Source organism: Giraffa tippelskirchi, chromosome 1 (assembly GCF_054371585.1).
Source record: "Giraffa tippelskirchi isolate mGirTip1 chromosome 1, T2T-mGirTip1v1.2.pri, whole genome shotgun sequence".
Taxonomy (NCBI): domain Eukaryota; kingdom Metazoa; phylum Chordata; class Mammalia; order Artiodactyla; family Giraffidae; genus Giraffa; species Giraffa tippelskirchi.
Window position 1 is genome coordinate 44,683,086 of NC_137275.1, and position 12,691 is coordinate 44,695,776.

Below are 12,691 nucleotides of genomic sequence, written 5' to 3' on the forward strand. Positions count from 1 at the left end.
GCCTCAGCCTGGGTGCACCTTGCCAAGTTGGAAGGGAACTGTTTATAGGCAGCCTGCAAGAATCACTGGGTTCCTGGGCCTGTGAGGGAAGTAAAGAAGGAAAAAGGAAGAGGGCTCTGGGCTAAGAACCAGGAGCAGACCGGATGGAGGCATATAGCACCCCAGGCAACTTGACTCCTGACTCAGTTAGAAATAGTGTTAATTGTTTGTATTAGCGATCTAATTGTGGTACCTTCAAGAAGAGGTTTATTCCCCTCTTAAGTAAAAGAAGTCTGCAGGACTTCTGCAGTAGCTCCTCAAACTCTTTAGCTTTCTGCTCCACCATCCTGGTTCATTGCTTTCATCCTGCAAGTTTGCTTCATGATCCAACGTGGCTGCCAGGAGCTCTAGCCATTACATCCATATTCCAGACAACAGGAAGGAGTAACCAAAGAAGGGTTAAAGGAGTATTCACACCCTTTGCCTTTTACAGAACCTTCCCAGAAATCCCATACAGCAACTCTGCCTACATCTCAGTGGCCAGAGCTCAGCCACACACCTGTTCCTGACTGCAGATGAGGCCATGTTACATAGGAGACACTGAGAGTGGTTTTAGGGAAAGGGGAGAATGAAGCCTGTTAGTAGTAGCACAGCCTCCAATTTTCTGTCCTGAGCAATTCTGCTCTGGCTCCAAATTTGCACACCCACCTAGCAATAAAGTGGTTCCTAAAGCATCGTATTTACCTGTTACTCAAGTATCCCCCTGGAGAATGTTAAGATTTCTCCCATCTGTCTATGTTATACTATACTCTCTTACAGAAGAATTCTAGTAAATAGAGTTTGTTCCACGTCAGAACACGACTAAGAATGGTTTAACTTAACAACAATATTTTAAACTCCCCTCAACTCTTGGTCTGAAAAGTTACCTGGCTCTGATAAGAAACCTAGGTCCTAGTCTTAGCAAAGGCACCATCAGTCTGGATTCTTTACTCATTCAACAAATATTTGACATCTGACCTGCCCAAGACATTGTGCTAAGTATTATGGACCCAGGAACCCACACACGCAATGTCAATTGGTTCTCTTGTACTCACCTATAGGAAATCCATAGGCACTGGTAATGCATGGTGGGGAGGTGCTGGGGGCCAGGTGTGAGGCTCCTTGGTGGTTCCTTGGCAGGTTTCCTTTGATCCTGTCCGGGAAATCCCATGGACAGAGGAGCCTGGCGGGCTATGGTCCATGGGGTTGCAAAGAGTCAGACGCAACTTATTGACTAAACAACAACAGGACAGGTGGGAAGGCTTCCACAGGGATGACCTCCAAGTTGAGAGCTGAAGGTCAAGCAGAGGTTATTCAGATTGTAAATAACAAAGAAGCCACAAGATCAAAGGATGAAAGATCCTGGTGGCCGCAGTACAGAGGATGAATTAGAGAGTGGCCCATGTGGAGGTGAGGAACCCGGCGATGAGGCTGTTGCTTCGTCCAGAGGAGCCAGAGGGGCAGAGGCAGCTTCGATGGTGAGAAGGGGAAGCATACAGAGTCATGCTGGAGGTGACATCAGAGAATGTGGTGAGGAGTATCTGATTTGGGATGGGAGGAGGGATTCAAACATGATGGCAGGTTTCTAGCTCAGGGTTTCTAGCTTCGGACACTGGCTGGTGATGTGTCCTAGGGCTGGATAATGTGGGGGAACAGTCCAGGACTTGTGGCTGAGGCCTGCTCTGTACCTGCCTCCTGAGAAGTTAGGCAAGTGGACACACTGGCCCACGTAGCCCGGCTCCCCTGACACCCTTTCCCACAGAAATGCCTCCTCCTGAGTCAGAAAGTGTCCTCTGGGGGGCTGACCTGGCCCAGAGGCCAGCACAGACTCTGGGAGAAGCTCAGAACTGTTTGGTTGAGGAATACTGAGGCCTAGGAACATAAGATTGTTGAGGCGTTGGCGTGGGCTCTGGGTGACCATGTCCCTGTGGGAAGGGGCAGAGGCAAAAGTCAGTGGGAGGCAGCGGGGCCTTCAAGTGCCCTGGAGCAGAGGTCTCAGGATCCAGGTGTAAGGGCTGTGCTGCCAGGAGAAAGCAGGGTGCAAGCAGATGCTGACTTTAGTTCTGGGCAGCTTGTGTTTGAAGGGCTTATGGAGATAACTGGGCTTCCCAGGTGGTGCTAGTGGTAAAGAACCTGCTTATCAATGCAGGAGATGTAATAAGAGACCTGGGTTCAATCCCTGGGGCCAGGAAGATCCCCTGAAGAAGGGCATGGCAACCCACTCCAGGACTCTTGCCTGGAGAAGCCCATGGAGAGGGGAGCCCGGCGGGCTATAGTCCGTAGGGTAGCAAACAGTTGGACATGACTGAAGCGATTGAGCACGCGTGCATGTGGAGATAACCAGGAGGTAGTCAGAGCTGTCATTCTGGGACAGAAGATTTTGAAGTTGCACTTTTCACACTGGCTCCCCTCAGCATCATTTATAAGACAGGGCTCTGCAGGGCTGTGTGACTGGGTCCCCGAGGCTCCTTTCTCCTCTAGCATTCTCTGGACTATAAACCAGCCTCCTCACCCCGCTGCCTCACCCCAGGACTGCCTGGCCTCCATGGAGGCAGAATCTGAGGAAGCCTGTCCAAGGGGCCCAGCCTTGCCCGATTCACCAAATTCTTGTAATCAGTTTAGTTACACGACAGAGTTCGGATCAGAGTGAGGATTAGCAGAGGAAGTTTGTGAACGGTGCTTTGAACTTCACAAATGAAAGCCCCCTCCCCCATTCTCACAAAGAAAGTCTGGGGAATGAAGGCATGGCCCCCACCCCCTCTGGCCTCACCACCACCCGCTGCAGCCGGCTGGTGAGCCCTTGGCATCCCAAATGGCCTTCCCCCAGCATGGCATTCCACCCAGGTCTCCTAGAGCGGGGAAATGGATTCTGTCCTCAGCCCGCTGCTCCTGGAATTGCAGGCATTCGGGGAGCCGGTCCCCAGCCCTGCCTTCTCCAGGACTCCCACGTGTAGCCGGGAGTAACAGGGACATTCATGTCCCCACCAGCTCCCCCACTCCAATCGGAGTCCACATCCCACAGCCACACGGGGAGGGAAAGAAGAGGACAGAGCTGGGGGAAGAGCAGCCCTCCCCGCGGCTCAGCCTGCCGCTGGTGGGTTATTGTTCCCAGATGGAGACTGTCAAACCCTGTCAGCCTCAGATACACATTGGACGCTACATCCGCATTCCTGGGATGTGTAACTGCCCGGCTTCACCTTCTGTGGCCCTCGATTCAATAACATGTCAAGTTCCTTCAATCTCACCCGGGGCTAAAACCCTCTCACCCACTTCCAGCCTCTGCATTTGGAACACATATTTGCTGTGGCTGTCTAAATATTTAAGCTGGGCCAAGGGAGTTGGATTGATTACACTGAGTTGTCCAAGCTGAGGGGGGTGGTCTCACCTGTTAGTGCTGGTTTCATGATGAGCTTTGGAAGCCAAGAGTCATGGGCTGTGCTCATTGGGCTCTGGGGCTGATGATCCTGGATGTCGTCCTCAATTAGCAGGCCTCGGTACCTAAGGGAGTGGTAGTGGTTTGGCCCCTCAGTCTTGTCTGACTCTTTGAGACCTTCATGGACTGTAGCCCACCAGGCTCCTCTCTCCATGGGATTTCCCAGGCAAGAATACTGGAATGGGTAGCCATTTCCTTCTCCAGGAAATCTTCCCTACCCAGGGGTTGAACCTGGGTCTCCTGCATTGTAGGCAGATTCTTTATCAACAGAGATACCAGGGAAGCCTGGGGAAGGAGCATGGCAATTATGCTGATGACTTAAGTTGAGGGTCTGGCTGCAGGAAGGATCCTGTGTCCTTGATCCCCACTCGAGGTACCCGATCTGCCATGCTAGGAAGCACATTCCACAGCCCCGTCCATCCCTTCCTCTGAGGGTCTGCCTCTCAGAGTCATGATGCTGCTCCCACCCTGGCAGACTCTTTCCACAGTGAGTCCATTTTCTTTAACAATTTGCAATAAATTAGGCTCTCATTTGGATTTCCTGGATGGTGCTAGTGGTAAAGAACCCGCTTGCCAAAACAGGAGACGCAGGTTCAGTCCCTGGGTCGGGAAGATCCCCTGGAGGAGGACATGGCAACCCACTCCAGTATTCTTGCCTGGAGAATCTCATGGACAAAGGAGACTGGTAGGCTACAGTCCACAGGTTCGCAAAGAGTTGGACACAACTAAAGCGACTTAGTACACACACAGGCTCTCACTCAAACTGCATTGTATCTGTGGGCCACAAGGGCAACTATGGGAACAGATGAGGGCACCTGGGGCCCAGAGATGGTAAGTGACTTGCTCAGGATCACAGAGCAATTGGTAATGAAGCTGAATCTACTATCCCAGAACTTTGACTTTCTATCTGTCATGGGTTGAATTGTATCCTCCGCAAGATATGCTGTGGACCTAACCTCTGGTGCCTCTCTGGTGCCTGTGAATGTGACCTTGTTTGGAAACAGAATTTTGGCAGATAGAATCAAGTCGAGGTGAGGTCACTGGGGGGACCCTGATCCAATATGGTGGTTTTCTACTGGAAGAGGGGAGTGTAGACAGAGGCCCACTCATAGAGGAAAGTCAGTCTCATGAAGAGGAGGCAAGGATGAGAGTTATATAGCCACAGTCCAAGGAACAGTGGGATGAAACCACCAAAGCTGAAAGAGCACAGAAGTGTCCTCCTCTAGGGCTTGGAGGGAGCATGGCCCTGCCCCACACCTGGATTCCAAACTTTGAACTTCTAGAACAGTGAGAAAGTACACTTTGGTTGTTCTAAGTAGTCCAGTCTGTGCACTTTGAACAGCAGCCCTGAGAAACTAATACATCATTATCCAAGAGCGTTTCTGACACAAGATGTGAGTGAATTCTGGATGAAAATGCAGCTCCTTAGAAGCAATGAGAGGTTATGGGTCTGGACTCCTGGCTACCGACCAGATCACATTTACTGTGCAAGTCACCTCTGTGCCGCCTCCTATCCTGAGATGTGCCCTCCAGTGAGGCCCGTTGATATGGGCTCCTTCTCAGTTTCTCAACTTTAATTTATGAGTTGACGTCAAACCAGGAGACTTTTCCCCTGAATCCTTCTCAGGCTGCCCAACATAATTCTGATCATTTGCTCTTGAGTGGCCTTCCCCTCTGAGGGATTTCAAAGCACTTAAACCCAGTTCTGTGACCCATGGGAGTGGCTGCGGGGGTTAGGAATTCCTGGTTTACATCTACCCTCTGACCTCTCCCTGTCCCTATGACTTCATTAAACTGAGTCCTTTTTTTTTTTAATATAAATTTATTTAATTGGAGGCTAATTACTTTACAATATTGTATTGGTTTTGCCATACATTGACATGAATCCACCACGGGTGTACATGTGTTCCCCATCCTGAACCCTCCTCCCACCTCCCTCCCCATCCCATCCCTCAGGGTCATCCCAGTGCACCAGCCCCCAGCACCCTGTATCATGCATCAAACCTGGACTGGGGATTCGTTTCACATATGATAATGTACATGTTTCAATGCCATTCTCCCAAACCATCCCACCCTCGCCTTCTCCCACAGAGTCCAAAAGACTGTTCTATATATCTGTGTCTCTTTTGCTGTCTCACATACAGGGTTATCATTACCATTTTTCTAAATTCCATATATATGAGTTAATATACTATATTGGTGTTTTTCTTTCTGGCTTACTTCACTCTGTATAATAGGCTCCAGTTTCATCCACCTCATTAGAACCGATTCAAATGTATTCTCTTTAATGGCTGAGTAATATTCCATTGTGTATATGTTCCACAGCTTTCTTATCCATTCATCTGCTGGTAGGTATTTAGGTTGCTTCCATGTCCTGGTTATTATAAACAGTGCTGCGATGAACATTGGGGTACACGTGTCTCTTTCAATTCTGGTTTCCTCGATGTGTATGCCCAGCAGTGGGATTGCTGGGTCATATGGCAGTTCTATTTCCAGTTTTTTAAGGAATCTCCACACTGTTCTCCATGGTAGCTATACTAGTTTGCATTCCCACCATCAGTGTAAGAGGGTTCCCTTTACTCCACACCCTCTCCAGCATTTATTTCTTGTAGACTTTTGGATAGCAGCCATTCTGACTGGCTAAACTGAGTCCTTTTGTTGAGCAGACTTTAGGAAAGAGGTTAAGAGTTGGTGTAGAAAATACCAAGGCTCAGGCTTGGCCTGACGGTGGGCCAGGGGTTTGGGCAAATGGATGCTTTGCAATTAATCTTAATGTTTATCTTCAATCTCAAGAGCTGGCAATTTTCCAGAATCCATTGGCCTGCTCCTGAGTCTGTGGTATTTCTTACAAGGCAGTCAGTTGCTGGTTTACATCCAGGGGTGGCTGTGTTCATACCCTAAAACCCAGCAATTCTGGCCGGCGAGAGCCCTAAGCCCACTGCCTTCTGTCAGCCTCACACATTGGCCAAGGTTGGTTGACCAAATCCTAGATCTGGTTACATAACTTTGGGAGTAACCATTCTAAAAGACGTGTTCTATTTTCTTGCCTCACTGCTCTTCCCTGAAGCTTCTTGTTTACTGTGGAATTGCTAGGAATCTAAACACATCAAGGGACAATGCTCCCAGTCCCACAGGCATGAGTTGAACTAAATGGAACCATACCTTTGCTTTCCTCCCAAACCAATGGGTAGAACCAATGTAAAACCTCAGGATCATTCACTGTGTGTGCAGAGACTCCCCTGTGTGTTTTTATGTTCCTCCGGAGAAGGACATGTGTCCTTGCCTGTGTTTTATCTACCAAAAACAGGCATTGCATTCCAAAGGCGACAGGTCTAAACAACTGGTCACTGCTTACATCAATTGCGGTACAGTCATATGAGGCACCCCTATGTAGCCACAGAATGTCATGCTTTGGAAGCAAATTTAATGACATGGGAAAATGTTTGTGGTCTGCTATTAAGTGAAAAAAGCTGCTTACAAAACAGAACGTACAGTATGAACATAATTATGCAAAAAATTAGGTAGATAGCCATTGAAAATCTGGAAGGCTATAATCCAAAATATAAACATCAATGAAATACTCTAGGTCACAAACACACAATGGAGAGTCTGTGCACCCCTCAAGGGCATCTATTTGAGAGAACAGAAGTGGCTGCCACCTTGGCACAGGACAGACCCTGTTGGGAAGGTCCATCTTTTTCTGAACATACTTGGCACCCTGGAGACTGGCGTTAGCTCTGGGATTGTGCTGCTACTGCTATGCTGTGCTTAGTCATGTGTGACTCTTGACACCCCATGGACTGTAGCCTTCCAGGCTACTCTGTCCATGGGATTCTCCAGCCGAGAATACTGGAGGGGGCTACCATTTCTTCCTCCAGGGGATCTTCGTGACCCTGGAATCGAACCCATGTTTCCTGCATCTCCTGTGTTGCAGGCAGATTCTTTACCCCGGAACCATCAGGGAAACCCTCTAGGATTGTGAGTGAGTCAAAATTGTCTTCTGTGAGCTTTTTCGTATTTCCCCAGAGTTCTTTTGTGATTATGTGCTACTTTTGTGTCAAGTAAAAACCATGACGAATAATATAATCAATCTTAGAAATGAAAACAGGTGGAAATTTGAACACTGATAGAATATTTGATGATATTAAGGAAGTGTCTTTAAGTATACTAATGATATTGTGGTTATATTTTTTAATGACTTATTAGCTTTTAGAGATGCATACTGACATGTTTGTAGATGAAATGATATGTCTTCTGGAATTTGCTTCAAAAGAGTATGGGAAGGGAATTCTCCGGCTGTCCAGTGGTTAGAATTTGGCCCCTCTTACTGTCAGGGGCCCCAGGTTCAATCTCTGGTCGGGGAACTAAGATCCCACAAACCAAGCAGTGCAGCCAAAAAAAAAAAATTGAATGGAAATATAAAGTGTTGCCTGCAAAAAAAGAAAAAAAATGCAAAGATGGATAACCGTCAGTTCCTTGTCTCTACTGAGGCAAAATAAAAAGGAAAGGATTAATTTACATGATTGAGAAATTTGATTTAGCCAAATGGAAAAAATAAATTATTACAAGTATTGGAATGTTAAATACCACAGTATTATTGTATCAGCTAGGACTGCTTTCAGCTGCAAGTAACTAAAAAAAAATCTTGGACTTCCCTCATTGTCCAGTGGTTAGAAATCTGTTTGCCATTGCAGGGGACACAGGTTTGATCCCTGGTCTGTGAAGATTCCACATACCATGGAGCAACTAAATCTGTGTGCCACAACTACTGAGCCTGAGCTCTAGAGCCTGCGAGCTGCAGCTACTGAAGCCATGTGCCCTGGAGCCTGTGCTCCACAACGAGAGAAGCCACCACAATAAGAACCCCATGCACCACAACTAGAGAGTAGCCCCTGCCTGCTGCAACTAGAGAAAGCCTGCATGTACCAGTGAAGACCTAGTACAAAAAAAAAAGAAAAAGAAAATCTTACAGTGATTTAAGCCCTAAGTATATCTGTCAGTTAGTTAATGTGGAGAAAACAGGTAGAAAATCTCAGGGTTATTCAGCAACTAAAGGTGACATCAAGATACTGAGAAGTCAGGTGTCTTCCATTCTTCTGTAGTTGTTTTTTTTTTAACTGTAGACTTACTGCCGCATAGTTACAAGATGGGTGCATGAGCTCCAGACTTCCTAGTCTAAAGTAACTACATCCAAAGGCAGGAAGCAGAGGGAGGAGAGTGAGAGAAAATTCTCATGTGTGACTCTTTTTCTCCTTCTCTTTTTCCAGGAATGAAAACTCTTGCCCCAAACCCCTTTGACAATCTTGCCTTTGTATCTTACTGGATGATACTTGGTTGCCTGGTCACCTCCAACTGCAAGGGGGACTAGGAAAATGAATATCTAGCTGTTTAAGGCCCTACAAGAAGGAAGAAAAGGATTAGAAGTGGCTGCCATAATTATTGGAGAAGGCAATGGCACCCCACTCCAGTACTCGTGCCTAGAAAATCCCATGGACAGAGGAGCCTAGTAGGCTGCAGTCTATGGGATCTCGAAGAGTCAGACACAACTGAGCAACTTCACTTACACTTTTCACTTTTATGCGTTAGAGGAGGAAATGGCAACCCACTCCAGTGTTCTTGCCTGGAGAATCCCAGGGACAGCGGAGCCTGGTGGGCTGCCGTCTATGGGGTCACACTGAGTCGGACACGACTGAAGCGACTTAGCAGCAGCAGCAGCCGTAATTATAGAAGAGAGCTATGGCATATCTGTCCTCATTTTTGAAGCAATTTTTGCTAATTCTAGAAAAATTGAAAAATACAGGTAACTAGCTACTTCTTCATCCAAAGAAATCCACTAATAACATTTTGGTGTCAGAGGAGTAGCTTTTAACAAAGTTAGATCTTCTTTATTGGATACGTGAAGACAAGGGGAGATAGAGTGAGTCAACCCAGGCCTTCCAGGTTTTTTGCACATTTGTGAGTCAAAGTAAAAGGATCTATCTTGATTTCTAACACTCTTCAGGAATAGAAAAAGAGTATTTGGGTAGAGTTTATCAGTTGTGCATTGCTGTATAACAAAACCACCAAAACTTAATGATTTACAACAACAAGCTTTTATTATTTTTTAATAATTATTTATTATATATTTTTTATTTACTTACTTGGCCACGCTGGGTCTTAGTTGTGGCATGCGGGAATTCTGATCTTGATTAACAGCATGTAGAATCTAATTCCCTGACCAGGGGTCGAACTCGGGTCCCCTGCATTGGGAGTACAGAGTCTTAGCCATTGGACCACCAGGAAAGTTCCCAACCATTTATTACTGTTCATGTCTCTCTGGGTCAGGAATTTGGGCTGGGCTCAGTGTGAAGACTCTTTCATGCAGCATTGGCTCCTTTACTCCAGCAACAGCATTCAGCTGACCGATCAGCTGGGCTGGAAGATCCAAGGTGGCTTCCCTCATCTGTCTGCAGCGTCTCTGGATTCATTCTGCTTTTCTCTCCACGTGTCCTCTCCCTTTAGCAGGATAACCTCAAGTTCTCCCCATGGTAGCTGCTTTCCCCAAGTGAAGTGTGTTAGTCATTCAGTTATGTCTGACTCTTTGCGATCCCATAGACTGTAGCCCAACAGACTTCTCTGTCCATGGAATTCTCCAGGCAAGAGTACTGGAGCAGGGTGCCATTTCTTTCTCCAGGGGATCTTCCTGACCCAGGGATCAGACCTGGGTCTCCTGCATTGCAGGCAGTTTTTTTTTTTTTACCATCTGAGCCAAAAGCAGAAGCTGAACTTTAAGGCATACCTTGAAGTTCCATAATATCATTTCTACCATCTTCTAACTGGTTGGAGCAAAAAGCACAAAGGACAGTCCAGATCCAAGGGAAGGATAATAGATTCTCTTCTTTTTTTCCTTTGTAGAAAGGTTTTTAATTATGAATTCAAATTATTTAATAGATATAGACCTGTTCAGTTCTATATGTCTCCTTAAATGAACTTTGGTAGTTTGTATCTTTCAAGGAATTTGTTCCTTTCATTGAAGATTTTGAAATAATGGACATAAGATTATTAAAACATTTCCTTATTATTCCTTTGATTTCTGTGTAATTTTTAGTGATAATCCCTCTTTTATTCTTTTTTAATGAAGTATAATTGATTTACAGTATTGTATTACTTTCTGTTGTACAGCAAAGTGATTCAATTATAGATACAGATGTGTGTATATATATATGTGTTACATATGTGCATATATATGTGTATATATATATATTTGTTTTCATATTCTCTTCCTTGAAGGAGAAGCAAAGGGTGTGCTGGATAGGAGATATTGTTGTAATCATCTTGGAAACATTCTGCTCCGTATGGCAACAGATCTTCTCAGGGTTAGAGAAGTTAAAACACACGCACACATGCAAATGCACTAAAATTCAAAACCAAAAACCCTTCTGCCTCTGGCAGCTGTATGCCATGTGTGTATGTATGTATGGATACAAGAATGTATACATCAACTGTGATACTCTATAATTCTTTTCAAATAAGAGCTTTCAGGTTTGTTGAGGAATCTCTGTCAACTATTGGTGAGAGTGTAATACTTAATAGCACTAACCTCAGAGCCAGAATGCCCGGATTCAAATCCAGCAGCACATCTTCTGCAGAAGAGATTAGCATTTCAATCAGCAGAATGAGTAAAGCAGATGACCCTTCTCAACAGGAGCCCACATCACCCACTGAGCTGTCAAGAGCCCAAAAGGAACAAAAAAGTGAAGGAAGGGCACCTTTGCTTTCTCTCTCCTGGAGCTAAGACATCCACCATCTCCTGCCCTAGGACTCTGGCGCTCCTGGTTTGGATCAGGTCTTTACAACATCAGCCCGCTGATTCTTGGGCCTTCAGACTCAGACTGAATTATATCATCATCTTTCCTGGTTCTCCAGCTTGCAGACAGCAGGTCATGGAACGTCTTAGCCTCCATAACTGTGTAAGCCTTTAATAAACTGTGTAATTCCTATAATAAATCTCTTCTAATCTACACCTATCTATCTCCATCTATATATCTATATCTATCCTGTTGGTTCTATATCTCTCTAGAGAGCCTAATATAAGACCCTTAGTTGAATTACATTGGCAAAAACCCTTTTCCCAAATATGGTCACTTTTATAGGTTCCAGGGGTTAGGATTGAGACATCTTTTTTTTGGGGGGGGCATTATTCAACCCACTGCACCACTCTATATAATAACTGCAAAATTATAAATGTGTGTGTGCATGCATACACACTTATAGATACACACACCAGGTCCTCCTGACACCCTTACCCTGTTACTATTTTCTTGTTTTTCCATAGTACTTGCCACCTTCTAATGTACTATGTCAATTGTATAAGGTTTATAGTTATTATATCCTTTGTATAAGGTTTATAGTTATTCTCCTCTCCCATGAAATGTCAGCTCACCAGATTTATGTCTGTTTTGTTCATTGATGTAACACAAGAATCTAGACATACAGCAATGCTTGACACATAACAGATGCTAACTTCTCACAGAATGAATGAATGAATGAATGCCACGTGTTACAGGGAGCCAGTCACCCAAAGAGCTCCAGGCATACAAGCAGGAGTCAATAAATGCCTGTTGAATAAGATGAGATGAAACAGTCTGGAGCCTGCCCTTAGGAGAATCCTGGGAGACCCTATTACAAAGGCAAAGATATTCCCTTTCCAAGCTAGTTTTTCTAGTTTTTTTTTTTTTTTCCTCATCAGATTTGCAAATACTGAGCTGCCCACTTCAGGAGCAGTGATTCTCCATTGGTGATTCAGTGTTACATGGTCCTGAAGCTGCCTGAGCTGAAAATTACTTCCCCTAAATTAGAAAAGGTTACATTTCCAGAGAATATATCTTGGTCTCTAAATAAGGTATAATTAATCACACCAGCAAGCATAATGACCAAAATAGTTTCCAAAGAGCAACTTAGAGCTGGATAATTACAAATCAGAGAGTATGATGAGTTCAGGATGCTGCTACATGGGGCCCTGATGGCCCAAGCTAAGCAAACTGAAAATGCCATGGAAAAATATAGACCAGGGCGTGCTCTGTACCTGTTTCCCAGACAGCTCTCCCCCTTCACCCCACTCTGATGTTAACTCTTGTTTGTCCTTTATAAGCTACACTCAGTTCAGTTCAGTCACTCAGTCATGTCTGACTCTTCGTGATTCCAAGGACTGTAGCATGCCAGGCTTCCCTGTCCATCACCAACTCCCAGAGCTTGCTCAAA